At 49.0% G+C, this 19,316-nt stretch overlaps 1 protein-coding gene across 1 annotated transcript in view; it reads right to left on the bottom strand.

The window, feature by feature from the left end:
• The window catches only part of LINGO1 (leucine rich repeat and Ig domain containing 1), a 665,590-nt gene extending 653,412 nt beyond the window's left edge, over positions 1–12,178 (bottom strand). The window contains exon 1 of the mRNA XM_081021548.1: positions 10,885–12,178. The gene's annotated coding sequence lies outside the window, so the exon portion shown is untranslated. The remainder of the gene's footprint in view (positions 1–10,884) is intronic.
• Positions 12,179–19,316: the final 7,138 nt, after the last annotated feature.

Genomic DNA, 19,316 nt, shown 5'->3' with positions numbered 1-19,316 from the left:
AAGCACGGGGAGCCCTCCGGAGGGCTCCCCGTGCTTCGGGCGACAAGCTGCAGCCCCAAGCCTTGCGCGCTGGGCGGGACCTCCTGCCGGGCGCGCAAGGCTTGCAGACACTCGCCCGAAGCACGGGGAGCCCTCCGGAGGGCTCCCCGTGCTTCGGGCGACAAGCTGCAGCCCCAAGCCTTGCGCGCTGGGCGGGACCTCCTGCCGGGCGCGCAAGGCTTGCAGACACTCGCCCGAAGCAAGGGGAGCCCTCCGGAGGGCTCCCCGTGCTTCGGGCGACAAGCTGCAGCCCCAAGCCTTGCGCGCTGGGCGGGACCTTCTGCCGGGCGCGCAAGGCTTGCAGACACTCGCCTGAAGAACGGGGAGCCCTCCGGAGGGCTCCCCGTGCTTCGGGCGACAAGCTGCAGCCCCAAGCCTTGCGCGCTGGGCGGGACCTTCTGCCGGGCGCGCAAGGCTTGCAGACACTCGCCTGAAGAACGGGGAGCCCTCCGGAGGGCTCCCCGTGCTTCGGGCGACAAGCTGCCGCCCGAAGCCTCGCGCGCTCGGCGGGACCTCCTGCCGGGCGCGCAAGGCTTGCAGACACTCGCCCGAAGCACGGGGAGCCCTCCGGAGGGCTCCCCGTGCTTCGGGCGACAGGCTGCTGCCCCAAGCCTCGCGCGCTCGGTGGGACCTCCTGCCGGGCGCGCAAGGCTTGCGGACACTCGCCGGGGCTGCAGGCTGCTGCCTGCAAGCCTTGTGAGCCCGCGGGAACTCCCACCGGGCTTGCAAGGCTTGCGGATAGCTTCCTGAAGCCTGGAGAGCGAGAGGGGTCGGTGCGCACCGATGCCTCTCGCTCTCCAGGCTTCAGCGAAAGCCTGCATTCGCTCCATAGGACGCACACACATTTCCCCTTCATTTTTGGAGGGGAAAAAGTGCGTCCTATGGAGCGAAAAATACGGTAATTGAACTTTGTACATCCTTGCATTTCCTTAAGGCATGTAAAAAATGTAGAGAAAGGTTGACAATACAGATTCTGTTCACCCTTATATTAAACATGACATACCAAATCTTTCACCTAGAAATTCACTGCAACTTTTCATTCCGTACTTTCAACTCAGTGATTTGTAATCAGTTATCTGACATCATGGTTAGTCATTGCTTTATCCCTATCTCTGGAAGAGTAAAGGAGGACCTTAAGGGGATTAAGAGGAAGGAAGCTGCTCAAGATGACACTGTTAATACCACTTTCTCACACAGCAAGGTCTCAGGTGTCAATGCAACAAGAGGAAGGCACACTGCGAATATGCTTGGAACTTCAGTGAAGCTGATGGTTGGAAGAATCAGAACAGATTATGATGATGATTGTGATGATGATGATATTTATATTTATATGCCTCCCATCTGACTGGGTTTCCCCAGCCACTCTGGGTGGCTTCCAACATCAAACATTAAAAACTTCCCTAAACAGGGCTGTCTTCAGATGTCTTCTAAAACTCAGATAGTTGTTTATTTCCTTTGACATCTGATGGGAGGACATTCCACAGGGTGGGCACCACTACCGAGAAGGCCCTCTGCCTGGTTCCCTGTAAACTCACTTCTAGCAGTGAGGGAACTGCCAGAAGGCCCTCAGCACTGGCCCTCAGTGTTCGGGCAGAACGATGGGGGTAGAGACGCTCCTTCAGGTATACTGGGATGAGGCCGTTTAGGGCTTTAAAGGTCAGCACCAACACTTTGAATTGTGCTTGAAAACGTACTGGGAGCCATTGAAGGTCTTTCAGGACCGGTGTTATATGGTCTCAGCAGCCATTCCCAGTCACCAGTACTTCTTCATGCAGTGCATAATCAAACTATAATTAAACAGGAGGAAGTGATGGCCACCAGCTGGATGGCCTTAAAAGAGGATTGGACAAAATATTATTATGTAAATGTATTGATCACTTTTTAAACAAGGCAGCTCAAGGCAATGTACAATATGTAAAGAAACACACAATACATTAGAACCAGCATAAAAGAAAACAAAGAAAAATCTAACAGACAATCAAATTTTTAAAAGGCAGCTTTAAAACATTTCACACAGCCAAAATGACCAGAGCTTATTAAGAGTCAAAGGCCTGGCAAAAAAAGAGAAATGTTTTTGCCTGGCACCTAAAGAAATGTACTGATGGTGCCATGTGAGCCTCCCTGGGGAGAGCATTCTACAAGTGAGGAGCCATTGCAGAGAAGGCCTCTTCTTGTGTTGCCACCCTCGGGACCTCCAGTGATGATCTCAGGGCCCAAGTCAGTCCATGTGGGGAGAGGCAGTCCTTGAGGTATTGAGGTCCTGAGCTGAGAAGGCTTTCTGAATTGTGAAAGAGAAAGAAGTGGCATGGGCTCAATAATTTGCAAAAATAAAAAATGAACAGACTATACTCCATGAAGTATAACCCTAAGGTGACAACGCAGCATTTTGGGGTTTACCCTGCCTTCCCCACCATTTTGTATCCAGACTGATTGAGAGCTCCAGAGAATCCGAAGTCTTCCTCATTATCTTGTGGCAATTGGGTTGCTCCTATGTAAGCTGTTGTGCAAATGTGGATTGAAACCTGTGGGCCTTCGCTGGTGAAATTTTAGAAAATGGAAGGAAATTTGGGGAAATGGAAGGGATGGAATGAAGTGGAGGTCACTGTTATTCTATTAATTTGGGAGCAGGCTTGGGGAGGGCGGGTGATAATAACCCCTGAGCTTTATAATTCATGAATACACTTTGGCTTGATGCTTAGCCAGATTTTTTGACTCCATGTCCGACTCTGTGGTCTATTTACTGATTCTGAGAAGTCCCTCCCTGTACTCCATTGCCATGTCTTCCTCACTTTAGCAATTTGTATCTTTAAGCAGGAGGCATCCCTCTTAAGGTTAATCATGTCTCTCCCCCTCCACCCCTTTTATGTTTACTGTGGAGATTAATAAGGAACTGCAGTGTAAGGAGAATCTGAAACAACTCCTTCTTTATTGTTTAATTTAGGGAAATGCCATGGACGATTGAGTTTTAGCCTCTCCTTTGCTACAGTTGCTAGAACAATTTGTGTTGGGGATTAGTTGAGCTTCACAGCTTCTACCGCAAGCCCTATGCTGACCCTTTTGTGGAATGCGCTGAATCAACATAACTTTTTTAAAACATGCCTTTTAATAATAAATAATAATATTATTATTATTATTAATAATAATAATAATAATTTATTATTTTTACCCCACCCATCTGGCTGGTTTTTAAAAACACACACACCACCACCACAACCAGATCATTCTTCCACATTGCCAGCACCTCTGAGCAAGTCTCACGTGAAAGTAGCTAAACAGAAAACATCCCATTGAAACAAATGGGGCTACATTTTCTTACTTTTCTTTTGGCAATGGGATTTGCAGGAACAGAGCAGCCCTGATCCTGACCAGGACCACAACAAAGTGTTGCATCCTCCTATATGCTCAGTTTACAAACTGGATCAGGAACTCTGCATCTGTAATTTGTGAAGGGATGAAAAAAAGAAACCTGCACAGAACTGGCCCTCAGCTGACTATTGGTACCAGATAGAGTATCCCATTCCTGTCACTGAATGGGCAAAGTGCCCAACATTATGATGGGCTGCTTTGTGTGGAGGGAATTGGAGCTTAGATTTGTCAAGGAACCCTTATCAGGGAAGGTGGATCTGCACCTTGAACTGGTCTGATTGAGTTCGGGATTTGACCAAATTTGGTACACAACTCTACTGCATACTGGTAGCTCTATCTATCTATCTATCTATCTATCTATCTATCTATCTATCATCTATCTATCTCTATATTCACACTTTCAAAGACTACAGGCTAACTGGCAATTTATGGAACATAAATGGGTTCACATTATCCTGTGCCTCTCATTACACTAGTACATTGTAAAAAGTCACAATTTCTAAATGAAACCATGGCCTGCCCATTCTGGTTCTCACCATATATGTAAGCTTAACCAGGCATACTCTGTCCCAGATTCTAGATATACATTCTCTCATAGCTGGTGTTCTCATCCCATCCACCACCCACCTCCATGCTGAGGTTTTTAGAAATAATAGTTCCAGGAGCAGTTAAGAAGTGCTGCATTAATTCCCTGTCCTCTCTTAGTACAGCTTCTTTAACATATCTGAGTAGTGAAATTAGAAAATCTACGCGCAAATTATACTTTGCCTATCTGATTAAATCATAGTTTGTTACAGTTTTGTCTTTTTTGTTTTGTTTTTAAAAAACTTGTTCTTGCCTCCTATCTGACTCAGCACCTGTTTCCCCCACCCATGCCTTTCATGGCTAAGTGTCCCTGCTCTTTCCATCTCAATCCCTTGGCAAGTGGCTCCCAAGAAAAAGATGGCAGGAGCAGAAGCAAGGATAGAACTGTCAGAGAAAGGCAGTCAGCCAACAGCTGCTGCTCCCCTGTGTGTTTGCTTGGGATCCCCTGCTGCTTTCTCTGCAGGCCTTCTACAATTTCCATCCATCAGAGTTCGGCTTACACATGTGGCTCCCTTTAATGCAATTAGTGCATCTATCCAGAACAGGGCATCACAGTGAGAATAGAAATGTATAGATAAACATTTTCCTCTCTGATAATGCCATGGCTACACGATGCAGAGTTAAAATGGAAGGGCAGCACATCCAGGGGAGACAAAGCAAAGCCATTTCCCCACAAACACCAGCTCCCACGGCCTGAAAGCGAGATGAGCACCACAACCCCATAGTTGTCTTTGACTGGACTTAACCATCCAGGGGTCCTTTACCTTTTTACCTTTTACCTTGTTTAGTGAGTGGAGTTATAAATGGTGAGTTTCTTTTGCCTGAAGATTTGTAGATACTTAGAGAATTGCTGTTTTATTTTTTGTCTGAAGCCTTCCAGGCCCAGTGGAAACATCTGCAAAGGTGACAAATTGCTGCTTTGTTTCCTTATTTGCAGCACAAATGAATAAAAATCTATTCATATCACATGTGCTTGCAAAGTCCTATGGCAAGCAATCCTGTCATGGTCATCATTCATTCACACTCCATAGGATCTGACCTCACAGTGCTGCATGCACAAATCAAGGTGTGCAGACTTCGTGTGATTCTCATGGGGCAGGTACTTTGACTGAACATGGCAGGTACCAGAGTAAGGGGGGCACATATTGCAAGCAACCAAAGTTCTCAATAACACATGTTTAGCTGGTGGTTCCTCTAGGGCAGTGGTTTTCTACCAGTGTCCTTCCCTCCCTCCTCAGATGCCCTCTTGCGTCTCTGCCTCCTAAAGCTGCTTGTTGCAAAAGCCCTAGCTACAAGCTCCCCTGGTGAATGGTGCTTCTGGAGCTGGCCAGGGGGTGCTGGCCAGGGGCCCCTCTGGGGCAGTGTGAGGAGGCACCTCTCTTTGGGGCACTTGGATTTGCTACCTTCTCTTCTTGCCTAGGTCTGTGGGTTGGAACTGGATTAGAGATTCTACCCACGCCTTTGTGGCAAGTTAGACAGATGGCAAAGAAGAGTCAAGAGACCCATATTATCCAAGGCCCCAACCTTAACTTTCAGACTTTTGATTAGCCCCTGGATATATAAAGAGGGGTTAAGCAAAAAGTCTCTGGAAGGTGAATCTAGATCACTCTTTAAAAAAAATAATTATAATTTTCTCTGGAAATGCAACAAGACAAGAAGTCTGAAGCCCAAGTGCACATCATCCTCCACTACCACCCAAAGATGTCTCTCTTTCCTATTAAGCCAACAAAGGTGCTGCTCCTACCCATGTGCTGGGCAGGTTGGGAAAATATTAGTTGCATCCCATTGACGGCACAGAGGTCAAGATACTGCACATGTGTGGTGAGCAGGATGCAACATCCAATCAGAGGAGGGATTCAGGCAGTCTTAAGAGACTATCTCCATCATCCCCTCCCTTTGGGGTGAGGCTGTCTGCTGTTTTCCTCAACAAGGATGTTAGCTGCCATGAAAGATTTATGATCAAGTCCCCATCACTGGTCCATAGGATGGGTTCCAAGACTGAATGGGAGCTGTGAAAGTGTTTGTTGCAATGAGTTTCCCTGCCACTCTTCAAAGCTGAGGTGAAAAATGCCCAGCTACTTGTAAGAATCCTGGCCTGAAGGGAGGCGCTCCACCTTGGCAGACAAGTGCCATCTTGATATACTGCGTCTCTGCAGGTGACATCACCAAACCCACCTTCTCATGCTCTGTTGGAGAAACAGCCACAACTGTCTAATAGTCCCTTCTGCTGGTGAGGGAGAGGCAGCTTCCAGGACTCCATCCTCACCAGTAGATTTGGGCACATCTAGCAGCAGCGAGTGTGTGTCCAAAGGGCTCTGTTCTGTAGTCTCATCTTCCCCTTCAGTAATCCTCCTCAAGAGTCCAACTGCCAGGGATCCTTGAGCTGCAATTCCTGCATTGCAGGGGGTTGGATAAGCCTTGTGGTCCCTTCCAACTCTACACTTCTATGATGCAGTGAAGTGGTTCCCACTCCTGATCCGAATCAGAGCAGCTCTAGTGACAGCCCCAAGAAGCAGTTAGGGTACGCTCGCCAAGGAAGGTACAAGAATCACTGAGCACATTGTAAAATGCCAAACATTTGCATCACTCCCCACAAACTGCTAAGATCTCCTCAAAATGGCAAGCAGAGCCCTTTTTGCTGTAAGTATATAGCCATCAGGAGACTTTCCAGTTGCAGTCTTGCTCACTTGGGGGCCGTTCCCCAAATCTTGCCTGAACCAGCCCCAGGGGTTCATTAAAGGCGACGTGGCAGGGTGTGAGCAGGGAAACAGATGCTCCATGTGTTTCGACAGCATGCATCAAACCAGGCTGGAAGGCCCTTTATGAGCCCTCTGAATGCCATTGGCAGCCCTTCAGAATAGTGAAACCAAACTTTACCAATTTCTAGCCAGACAGCTGTCAAAGATACATGTTTCAGAGACTCAATTACAAGACACATTCAGGAACAAGAAAGAAATGGACCTCTAGCATACACCACCAGATGCAATTTCTCCTAAATGCTATCTGTTACCAAAATTGTTAGACATTTGACACACACCAGAGGAAGGACAAGACTTCCTTATGTCATTTGGTCACCTACCAACACAACATCAAGCTGCCCTCCCCACCCTGAACATACTAACTCCACTTTCTACCTTTCCACTCTCAGATAAAAGCTTTGTGAACCTTATGAATAGGTTTCCCTTGAAGTTTTGCCTGAGACGATTGCTTTCTATTTCCACCTTCAGGTGACATCTCCCAGTTCAGCTTGGTGAAAAGGCTTTTAATAAAAAGAGTTTCTGCTTTATTTTAATTTAAAGTCCCCAACTTAGATGGCTTTAAAAGGGGACTGGACAAACACATGAGGGATCAGGCTAGCAATGGCTATGAACCCCAATGGCTCGGCTCTGCCTCTCCAGTCAGAGAGAGCAATGTTTCTGAATGCTGCTTGCTGGAAACCACAGGAAGGGAGGCTGTTCTTGTGCCCAGGTGCTGCTGTCTGTCTGGCTTCCCTTAGGTGTCTGCCTGGTCACTGGATGCTGGAGTGCATGGGCCACTGGCCTCATCCAGCAGGCACGTTCTTGTGATATCTGACACCTTTTCATCTATTGTCTCTTGTTTTTAAAAAGTAATTCATCGCAACAACCCCCTTTTTTGCTCCACCCTATTCACTTGTGTGCATCGTTAGCTAGATATATATGTTTCTCCAGAGCCAGCATAGCATTTATTTCACAGAGATATTTCAAACTCACCCTTCATCCTAAAGATCTCACAATACCAACTGATTATACTTTGGCAGCCAGGAAGGGGATGATCTGTTAAAGTGAACCATCTACCTGTCTGAACAGTATAATGTTGCAGCCACATTAAAGAACCACTTCTAAGAAAAATGACAGCAAAGTGTTTTACTTCAAAAAAGCAAACAAACCCAGCAGAATTGCATTCAAAGCCAGTGTGAACAAGTTAAAGCACAAAAGTCAGAAAAAGCAGAAGCAGGAGAAATCGGTCCACCTCTCCCACGCACTGCAAAAGATGCCACCTAGTTGAAGCTGGCCCACTAAATCCCATCCAGGAGCCACTGCTGAGAAGGTTCTGCTCCACATCACTACCAAGGGCACTTCAAGTATTGGGGGAACATGACTAGTGATGTCACAAATGAATGGGTTAAGATTGTTAAGATATCCTGGCCCCAAATCCAGAGCCCAAGTGTGGCAAAGCAGTTCAAGTGCCAGACTAGGACCAGGAAGACTAGGGTCCCAATCCCCACTCAGCCATGAAGCTCACCTTGGGCCAGTCACTGCCTCTCAGCCTAACCTACCTCACAGGGCTGTTGTGTGGGTTGAATGAGGAAGGGGAGAACCTTGTACAGTACACCAGCTTGAACTCCTTGGAGAATAAGGTGTGATATGAATGCAGTAAATAAAAACAGATGAATATACCCTTAAGAATGCAACATAATTCAGTCTATTGATGTGACACCCAAGAAGAACTCCCAATAATATTTTCACCTTCTGAAGTTTAGAGAAGCAGGAGAGCTTAAAACATCCACTTGAGGTGAGATCAGGTGGTGGGTCACTTAAAGGAAAGAAATAGCCAAGGAACAATTGTGCATGCTGAGGCCACTGGATGAATTTTTATCATCAGGGCAGAGCTCACGCTTTGCATCTGGGAGGTCTCAGCATCAGTATCTGGCATTTCCAGTTAAAAAGGATTCGACAGCAGGTGATGGGAAATTAAAAGTTAGAAAGGATTGGACCACTGCTGCGAGTCAGAGTTGACAATACTGGCATAGATGCACAAATAACCTGACTTGGTCTGAGGCAGCCTCCTATGTTCCTTCAGCAATCAAGGTTACCAAAATCTCCCCAGCATCCCTCTGCAATGAGACAATAACACAGGGAGTGTTGCCACCTTTTCTGTTTGGTTGTTCCTTTGGCAGCTATGTGACAGGCAGAAATCCACCAGCAAGCAATACTGTGGCAGAGAATAAGCTTTATCACATGGTGGGGTGTTGTTGTTGTTGTTTGCCCACCACCCATTAAAGCTTTAGGAGCTCTGCCAGCCCTAACAAAATTGGAGTCCAAGAGTAGCCAAGCCATTAAAGACAGACAATAGCATTCCTGGAAGGAGCCACTGGCACAAAGCAGTTTTCCAAGAGGCAAGAAACAGAAGAGGAAAGCTTGCTCTTCCTCTTCGCCTGCTCTTCAGGCACCACCACAGATTTCCCATCCCCACCTGATCGCTGCGTTTGAGCTATGCTTAATCAATTTTTCAGAAGGAGCTATTCCATCATGTCAGATCCAGCAGTCTAGATCTCTGCCTCATTCCACCCCCACCCCCGTGTCCAGGGCTTCCTTTGTTCAGCATTCAGTTCTCTCCATTCCATCACCCAAAAATACACAATGTATACACACCCTGTTTTCAATATAATAATGCACAGTTGTTAAGAATGCTCATACAAGTAGATGTCTGCTCAACAGTCCCATAAGGTGGGTGAGTCACATTATCAGCTGCCAATCAGCTGTGTGTGGGGCGTGAGGGCTACCATTAATTGCACATGTAAGTGCATTAGGGAGGGAAGGCAGCCTCCCTTATTTTTAGACCACAGATAATGCTCTCTTAAGAGCTGCTATACTCATGGCCAACTCAGTGTTCTTTTGCAAGTAAAGTCAGCAGATTTTACCCACTAATCATCTATTATGCTGGAATCTTAAATGAACACACGACACAGGAAGGCAGGAAGGCAAGAATGCCATGAACTCCTTTGCCATGAAAGTGGTTGCTTGACCCCTGCACAAATAGCATCACCCTCCATTACTCTGGAGCAGGGACAGGGCATATTTTCCAGCTGGAAGGCAGTATTCCCTCCTGGTCAACCCTTGGGGTGGGCAGGCATATGCCAGGGGTGGGCAGGGATTAAACCACAGGCTAGTTCACACACGCTGGCACAACCCATCCAGGAGAGCCAGAAGCAGCACCACAGGCAGAAGGACACATCCAGGCGGGTAAATTACACTCCAGGAAGGTGCCAAGCAGGGCAGGATGGGGCGAGTCCTGGGTACCAGACAGAGATGCTTGAGGGGCTGCGTACGCAGCACTAGGACCCTCAGTGCGGCTGGATGGGCATCGTATTTTGAAGCAAAGGATGCAAACACACATCACCATCTAAGGAGGAGTCCCCAGCAGACCAGAGTCTAAGATTTCCTATCCACACCACTGTTTTCTCCGCGTCAGAGTAGGTTCAGGGTTGTTGTAGCCTTGATATTGAATACAGCCAAGAGCAGGCCTGGAAATCCACCCCCCCCCCCACACACACTACAAACATCAATGCCAGGAATCACAGCAAAGCTGTGTGCAGAGACTGAAAAGGCAGTGCCGCATAACGGTTAGTGGGAAGAGCTCTGACAAGGGAGAGCAGAGTTCAAATCCCCACACGCAACCACCAAAGCACACTGGGTGACCTTGGCCCAGTCACTTTCTCATACTTTGCTCTAGGAAAAGGGGTACTGTATCTATATCTGCGTATGATTTTAAAAAATGGATTCATAATAATAAATGAAATCCTGCTCACAATGTTGGACACTCTTGCTTGAATGCAGCTTTAAAAACTCCACAACAGAACAAAACAGAAAGCAGCCCTCAAGGAAAGAGCACCTCCGAGCATACGAAAAGCGCCTGCCCTTTTCTAGTTAGAAACCAGATCCCGCCCCCGCCCCCGCTTTTCAAAAGCGACATCTCAGGATCGCAGCGCGCGCGGCATTCTCCCCCGCCGCCCCTCTGAGGTCCGCAGGCACCCAGCTCTACCTGGGTTTCACCCACCCGTCTAATAAAGTATCCGGACGTGGAGCCGCGAGAGAGGCACCCCCCCCCCTCCGAGCGATCCAGCGCCCACCCCGAGGGGAACGTGCTACTCACCCGGCGCCACCGCCTGCAGCGTCTCTCCGCGGCCCCTCGGAACGTGGGAAGGAGGCAGCGGCCGCGGCGTGGCTTGGATTCCCGCGCGCTCGGGCAGGACGGGGGGGCGGCGAGAGGGGTCGCCAACTTCTCCCCTGCCTACGGGCCTGCCCAGAGAGGAAAGAGCTTCGCTTGGTGGAGCGAGAAAGCGGAGCCTGGCGAGCGTCCCTCCGCGCCGGCGGGGCTCGCTCTCCTCCAGCTGCGATCACTGGGGCGTCGGCTGCCTGCGCTGGGCCAGAGCCCGGAGCCCGGCAGCGGGGACAAGACAAGGCGCCGCCAGCTGCGACGAAGCGCGCATCCTTGCCAAGCGCGGCGGCGGCTCTCCGGCTTTCCTTTCGCCCCGCACCGTCGGCGGAATCCCTCGCAGCTGGGAAGCCCAAGCGCCCTTCCCGGGATCCGGCAGAAGCTCAGCTAGCAAGAGGAGCCGCGCTCCGGCTGCCTACATCTCCCCGCATCCGTCAGCCCAGGAGCAGCTCCAACCCGCGGCTGGTCGTCGCCGCTGCCGAGGCTGCGTGGCCCGCGCAACTGGCGGCTCGGTTCCCCCTCTCGGCTCGAGCGCGCAGGCACAGCCTCTCGCAAGCGGCCGATGACATCAGCCCGAGAGGCCGCCGCTGCTTTGCCGGGATGCGGGCGCGGAGGCTCCCCGTGGCGGGTGGAGGGAGCTGTCGGTGCGGCTTGCAGCCTCGCTGAACCTCGGCGAAGAAAGGCAGGTGCGCGCCGAGGTCTTCTGCTGGTGCCTCTTGCGAGCAGACGCTCTCGACCGCCCTCGTCCCTCCCCCTCTGTCCCCCTAGGCGCCTTTACTCGGGAGTAAGCCCGGCTGACTGTAGAGAGGCAACCGTGTTTCGAACGGTCTGTCGTAAGTAGGACTGGCTCCCCACCGAGAAGAAGTAGTGGCCATGTCGAAAGGGCAAAGGGCTGCTGGCTTTCAGGGGAAAAGTTTGTTACCTTGAGGTCAAAGTGGTGGATCTGCAAAAGGTAGCAGAAGCAGAGAGCGCGGTCGAGGAGGCCGCCAGGGATTTCATAGCAGTGCCACACTCCGGGGAGAAGGATGGTCTTGGGGAAGGAGAGCGTCCCCTTGAGGAATAAAGAAGCATTACCTTAGAAGGGGCCCATCCTTTGCTGGAGAGTTTTGCCCTTGCCTTGTGCTCAGGCTGGCCAGTGTGAGTAGAGGATACTGGACTGGATGGGCCATGGGCATGATCCAGAAGAGCTCTTCTGATGTTCTTGTCTGGTTCTTATGTTCTTGTGGTTGCATCACCCTGCTTTATTATCTGAGGGAGTGGTGGGGCAGGACGTCACCTGGAAAAGGGGGGGGGGGAGGAGTTGCCTTAGACCAGGTCAGACTGCTTGCCCCTTTCAGCTCAACTAAACTGGGTGCTCCAACCGATAGCATCTGGAGAGCCCATGGGATTTGCGGCCCTGGCCAACTCCCAGTAGGCCACTCTGTCATTGGACAACTACAGAATCACAGAATTGTATAGTTGAAAGAGTCCACAAGGGTCACCCAGCCCAGCCCCCTGCAATGCAGGAATCATTTGCCAGTATGGGACTCAAACCCACAACTCTGAGATTAAGAGTCTTATGCTCTACTAACTGAGTTATCCCAGCTATCAGCTCCCATCATCATCCACATTGGCCAGTGATTGATGGAAGATGGAGTGTGCAATGTTGGTGATGACAAGCAAAGGTGGAACAGGGGAGCCTGGGGCCTTCAGTTCCCATCATGCTTCCCCTTGGCCAGGCTGGTTGGGGCTGGCAGGTGAAGGAGGCTGATCTCAGCTGGAGAGCCAGAAGTTCGCAATCCCCAGCATCATGTCTGGTGACACCTTGAAGACTTAACACACTTATCATGGCACAAACCTGCATGGACTACTGTGCACTTCATCAGAGGAACTCAAGAGCGGTGGCTGCTTCACCCATGATATACCACCAGGTGAAAGAGCCATCGTACTATGGCCCTCATACCGGTCCTGAGAGATGTATTGATACATTGCCCAGGCCTAGTCAGGATGATTAGTTGATGATTGAAGGGTGGCTCATTTGTGGAGACCTGCTTTGCATGCAGACGTTTCCAGGTTCAGTGTCCCACATATCCAGTTAAAAATATTGTGAAGCAAGTGACAGGAAAGAGATCCTACAATCCAGGAACAATGGGAGTCAGAGCCCAGCAACATTTGGAGAGTCACACATTCCCTACTCCTGGAGTATTCATAGGAGCACAGGGGACCTTCCGTCCACTAAGTCAGTTCATTGGTCCATGCTGCTCTGTATTGCCCACAATGAGCAGGTCTCCAGGGTTTCCGGCAGGGGCCAGAGATGGAACCTGGGGCCTTCTGCATGCAAACCAGGGGCTCCATCACTGAGCTATGGCTCTTCTCAAGGTAGCAATATCAAAAGCAACATGATGGCCAGAAATAATTGCAATGTGAAAAACTTTATGGAATAATTCAAAACATCAAAACTAACAAACTGAAGTCTCTGAAAGTCTCTGACTCATATTTTGCAACACAGGGGTTTGTTTATTTACTCATTGTCTTCCCAAGGTAGACAGGAGAGTGCTATCTGAAGAAGTGTGCTTGCACACGAAAGCTCATACCAAGAACTAACTTAGTTGGTCTTAAAGGTGCTACTGGAAGGATTTTTTTTATTTTGACTATGGCAGACCAACACGGCTACCTATCTGTAACAGGAGAGTGCTAGTTGAACAAATACACTCACAGGGTTCAAGACAGCTTCTGGCACAATACTTTAGCTTGGTCAGTGACATGCTACTTTTCCAGCTGCGCAGAACTCAAGGGGCCCATTCAGGCACACAAACCATTCCTCACTTTCAGCTCCCTTTAGCCATGGGGAAATCAATGGGCGCTAGCATGGCCATGCCTCCTTCTGCCCAATTAGGTGCCACTTGAGCAACCCATTCACGGACACTGCATACTCATGCCAAAGCGTTTGACCTTCTGAATGCCACAACGCTGCCCTCGCTCTCACACAGGCAGATGAAAGGGAATGCTGACATGTGCAAAGTGGTGGGCATTGGGAAAATAACCCTAATTACACTTACAGAGCGCTGGACTCTGAACTAGCTATTATCACTCAAGAAAGATGTCTGGGAGTAATTGCAGATGGCTCCCTGCAAACAACACAATATGTTTCAGCCTCAGGGAAGAAGAGCAGTAAGAACACTCAGAGATATTAGGGGAAGGAGAAAGAAAGCAATCTGGGCCACAGGGAGGGGAAATTGCATCTGTTTTTAGCTTGATGATGCGTTCACACCCTGAACACTGGATGCAATGGAAGGATCTCTGACTTGCTCCACTCAAAGAAAGGTTAGGGACACTGTGGCTCCCTCCGGATCCAAGGAGGTGCTTCTGCACATAGCGCATAGTAAACGATGGAACTCCCTCCCACAGGGATGGCTTTCAAAAAGGATTGGACAAATTCGTGGAGGAGAAGGCTATCAAAAGCTACTTCCCATGATGCCTGTGCTCTGCCTCCATGGTCGGAGGCAGTGCTTCTGAATCCCAGTTGCTGGAACCCATGGGCTGGAGGAGTGCTCTTGTGCTTAAATCCTGCTTGTGGGATTCCCAGAGGCATCTATCTGGCCACTGTGAGAACAGGATGCTGAACCAGATGGGCTACTGGCCTGGTCTGGTGGGCTCTTATTGTGCTATTTCTCATACTTGGGTTTGTGTCTGTGTGAGTCTTGTCAGGGTGGGGGCGGGGGCAATTTGGATCAGGATCACGGAAAGGGCATAGGCTTAACGTCCCACCGCCATGCCATGATCCTGATCCAACTTGCTCCCCACGTAACAGCCATTGGTTTAAAAAAGTGAGCCACACAAGGCCAAACCATGTGACAAGGTGAATTGGGGGGGGGGGGTGTCAGAGCCCAAACCTGTTTTCACTGTAACTCTTGTATTGAACTTTATATATTTATTTCATAACATTTATATATTGCTTGATTGCAAAAGAAACCCTCAAAGCAGTTTACCAGAATAATAAAATGATAAAATTAATGGTAAAAATACTTAGGAAGAATAATTTAAAACATTTAAAAAAAAAAAATAAGAATAAGCCCACACTAGATGAAAAACATATTTAGATTGTTCTTTTGTTCTTGTAATCACTATGCTTGTAACTCTGCCATACTTTCTAAGTTGCTCACAGTGTGTTTGATTTGGGTGACCAACAAATCAACTAATGAATGAATGAATGAATGAATGAATTGGCCCTGAGTCAATAGAATCCAAGCATCACTTAACAAAACCAGTGCTGGGGTTTCTGGGATTGATTCCTGTGATGAAGGCCCATCACAACATCTATTGTGGCTGGTTGGTGGGAAACCTTTTTCTTTTTTTAAAAAAATGATATTTATTGAGAATTTTAAAGTTACAAAGAAAAAAGAAGGAAAAGACAAGAAAAAGAGAAAAAGAAAGAAAAAAATAGATAAAAGTAACAATTAAACAATACAAATCAATAAAAACCAAAATCAAAAAGAAAAAACAAAACACACAATGCATCACAATCAAAAAGCAAAAATAACCAAAAAATTTAAAAACAAATCCAATATTCCCAAATCCTTAACTTTCATTAACTTATTTCATCAACCTCCTCACACCTCCCTTTTTTGTATTCTAGTTGTTAATTATCTTAACAAATCCTTTCCATCTTTCACAATATTCTGTCATTAAATTACCTTAATCTATTTTAACTTTATCTTACCATAAAAAAACCCTAAAACTTAAAACTTAAATCTTATTTATACCGAATTATTTTAACCACAACATATTCTTACATAATTCTTTTTAACATTTCTGCTAAAGCCAAATACTTTCATTCCAACATTTTTCTAATGCTCATTAATTTTACGATACTTTTCTAAGTAAATTTTTAAAACTTTCTTCCAATTTTCATCCATCGTCTCTTCTTCCTGGTCTTGGGTTTTGTCAGTCCTTTCTATCCCATCCATCTAGTCCATCAACCTGGTGACCTTATATCCGAGGCTCTTAAGTCTTTTCCATGTCCCTTCCGCAGGTCTTCTTCATGTTTATACCTGTACTTTACTTTGTCTTCTGCTCCTTTCACTCGGGGAGACTCCAGCTTGACAATATTTTTGTCCCTTCTCGACAAGTCAGCCCCTTTTCCATAGTGTCAGGGAACTGACATCGGAGCCAGAGTCGGAGGCTAGGCTCTCGAGCGATGCTGGAGAAGGGCCCAGCAGGGGGAGAGGCGGCTCACCAGCTGGGGAAAGAAATCAGCGTAACACCAGGGATAAAGGGGGGCAGATGGGAGAATCGGTGAGGGGGCACGCTACCCACGCCCTCCCTGCGCAAAAGACTTCCGCGCAGGGAGAGTAGGAGGAGACTTGGAGTCAAACAACTTTTATGCTGGAAAAGGTTTAAGAAACGCCCACTGACGGATTCTGCTAGCGACTGAACAGCCACGAAGTGCAGGGGCTGTCCAGACAGAAAAGGTTTAACAAGGCAACCTAGCCAGGAGTGGCACCAAATTGCGCACGAGCAACCCCTACATTTATTACAGCAATCCGTCAGTCCTTGACGTTGCTTGTGCGCAGCGCCAGGCAGGCAGAAGAATGAGCCAAACTGGAGAAGCAGGCGCCACGGAGGGAGCAGCTGGAGTGCAAAATCTGGTAGAGAGGAACCGAGATTTGGAACAGCATGTGGCTCTTCTCACGGCGCGGTTGGAAGAAAGGCGGGCTCAGGATGCACAGGTCAGGACCACCCCCGTAGCAAGGAAGGTACCGGGACTGGTACACAAGTTTGGGGGGAAGCCCCAGGACTACAATGCGTTCCGAACGGAAATAGCATACGCTTTGGAACTGCAGCATAAGGATTTTGCGGACGATGGGGAGAGGGTGGCATACATTGTCAGGCATCTGCAGGATGGGGCCAGGGAATGGATCAGGCCCCTAATGGCAACACAAAATGCCGCCTTGAAGGACCAGAGGAAATTCTTCCAGGCGATGGATGCGATGTATTCCAGTGATGTGCAGCAAAGTGTGACTCGGCGGGAACTGATGGGTTGTAAACAGGGGAACCAGTCAGTTAGAGACTACTGGTCGCACTTTGCCATGTTAGTCCACCGGCTCGGGTGGGAATTGGACTCGGAACCCATTCAAATGTTGTTTGAGGAGGGGTTGTCCCCAACGGTGAAGGACGACCTTTCCCGCGCGCCCCGCCCGCAGTCGATGGATCAGCTGACCAAGGCTGTGCTTGCGATTGGCGTAAGACAGGAAGCGCGGGCTCAGGAGAAGCGGGAAGGCAGAGGGGAACGTTGCCATGACTACCGCATTCCTGAAATACCGAGGCAGCCTTCCCCGCCGGCGGAGCCAATGGAAATTGATGGCGCGCGCGCGCGGGAGGTTTCAAACTCCAGTGAAGGTCGCAAAAGGGACTAACCAGCCCAGATTGGTCGTAGATTTTAGGGCGTTAAATTTGGTATCAGAACCCGTGACCTTCCCAATGCCCAGGATTGACGAAATTTTAACACGGGTGAGGCAGGGAAAAATATTTACCAAGCTGGACCTCAGGGGAGCATACAATTTGATTAGGATGAGGGAGGGGGATGAATGGAAGACCACAATGTTCACCCCCCTGGGGGCCTTTGAGTACTTAGTTATGCCATTTGGATTACAGTCGGGCTCCGCCTGTTTTCAAGCTTTCATGCACCACGTGTTGGGGTCCCTGCTGTACAAGAACTGCGTAGCCTTCTTGGACGACGTCTTAATCTATTCGGACAATGAGAAGCAACATGTCAGAGACGTCAGGGAAGTGCTAAAGAGACTGCAGAATCACCAGTTGTGGGTCAAGCTGGAAAAATGTCAGTTTCACACCAGAGAAGTCGAGTTTCTGGGGTACAAGTTGTCAGACAAAGGCCTAGCTATGGACCAAGCAAGGTGCAGGCGGTGCTGGAATGGAAGGCCCCCAAAACCCAGAAGGACGTAGAGGTTCCTAGGGTTCAGCAACTTCTACAGGAAGTTCATCAAGAACTTCACCCACTTGACAGCACCCATCACAGATTGTCTCAGTAGCAAAAAGAAGTTTGTCTGGACCGAAAGTGCCCAGCAATCCTTTGAAAGACTGAAGAAGGCGTTCGCTTCGGAAGAGCAGCTCCTGCACGTTGATCTGGAGAAACCCATGAGGCTAGAGACCGACGCGTCCGACAGAGCCATTGGGGCGGTTCTTTTGCAGCCAGGGAGGAGCAAGCAGGAATGGAAGCCGTGTGCCTTTTTCTTGAGGAAGCTGAGCAAGTCGGAGCAAAACTATACGGTGTACAACCGCGAGCTGCTTGCGATCTATGCGGCGTTTCGCCGATGGCGACATCTGCTGATAGGGGCACAGCACAAGATTCAGGTTTGTACTGATCACAAGAACTTGGAGTACTGGAGGACCGCAAGAGTACTCAACCAGAGACAGATTCGATGGGCACAGGAGTTCTCCAAGTTTTCCTTCGAAATCTGATATGTGCCAGGAGAGGAAAACGTAAGAGCAGATGCTCTCTCCCGGAAGCCGGAGTACATGGAAGGAGAGGGACTGCCGGAGATACGACACGTGATCCCCGAGGACCGATGGGTGTGTGTGGGAGCCTTGGTTGGAAAACGAGAACTGGCCGGGCTTACTAGAAACGACGTGTTCGCTCAAACTAAAATCCGGGAACTCTGAGAGGGAAGAGAAAACCAAGGGGGTTTTGAGGAAAAGGAAGGGGTGCTGTACTATAAGGGGGCGCTGTATGTACCGGGGGAGACCCTGAGGGGAAAGGTACTCAAACAACTCAACAACAACCCCACAGCTGGGCACTTTGGACAGCACAAAACCATGATGCTCGTCACCAGGCAGTTCTGGTGGCCAAGGGTGAGGGAGGATGTACGGGAATATGTACGGGGGTGCGACCACTGCCAAAGGGCAAGGGAGGAAAGGACTGCCCCCGCAGGGTTACTGGAACCTTTACCCACGCCTGGAAGACCCTGGGAGGTGGTGTCCATTGATTTTATGATCGATTTGCCCAAGTCCCGGGGGAAGACAGCAGTCATGGTAGTAGTCGATCTATTGACAAAGATGTGCCATTTCATAGCGTGTTCACATGCGGTGACCGCAGAGGAGACAGCCAAGTTGTTTGTGGATCACATCTTCAGGTTGCATGGGGCTCCCTCGAGAATAATTTCCAATCGCGGGAAACAATTTACTTCCCAGTTCTGGAGGAAACTCATGAGCTTGCTGCAGGTAGAGGTGAGCTTCTCGACAGCGAGACATCCGGAAACCAACGGGCAAGCAGAAAGAGCGAACAGTGTACTCCAGCAATACCTACGCTGCTACGTCAGCGAGAGGCAGAACGATTGGGTAGAGAAACTAGCGCTGGCTGAATTTGCGTACAA

The sequence above is a fragment of the Podarcis pityusensis genome, assembly GCF_964106645.2.
Source record: "Podarcis pityusensis genome assembly, chromosome: 9".
Taxonomy (NCBI): domain Eukaryota; kingdom Metazoa; phylum Chordata; class Lepidosauria; order Squamata; family Lacertidae; genus Podarcis; species Podarcis pityusensis.
The sequence above is the reverse complement of the archived record's forward strand: the minus strand, read 5'-3'. Positions and strand labels throughout refer to the sequence as shown.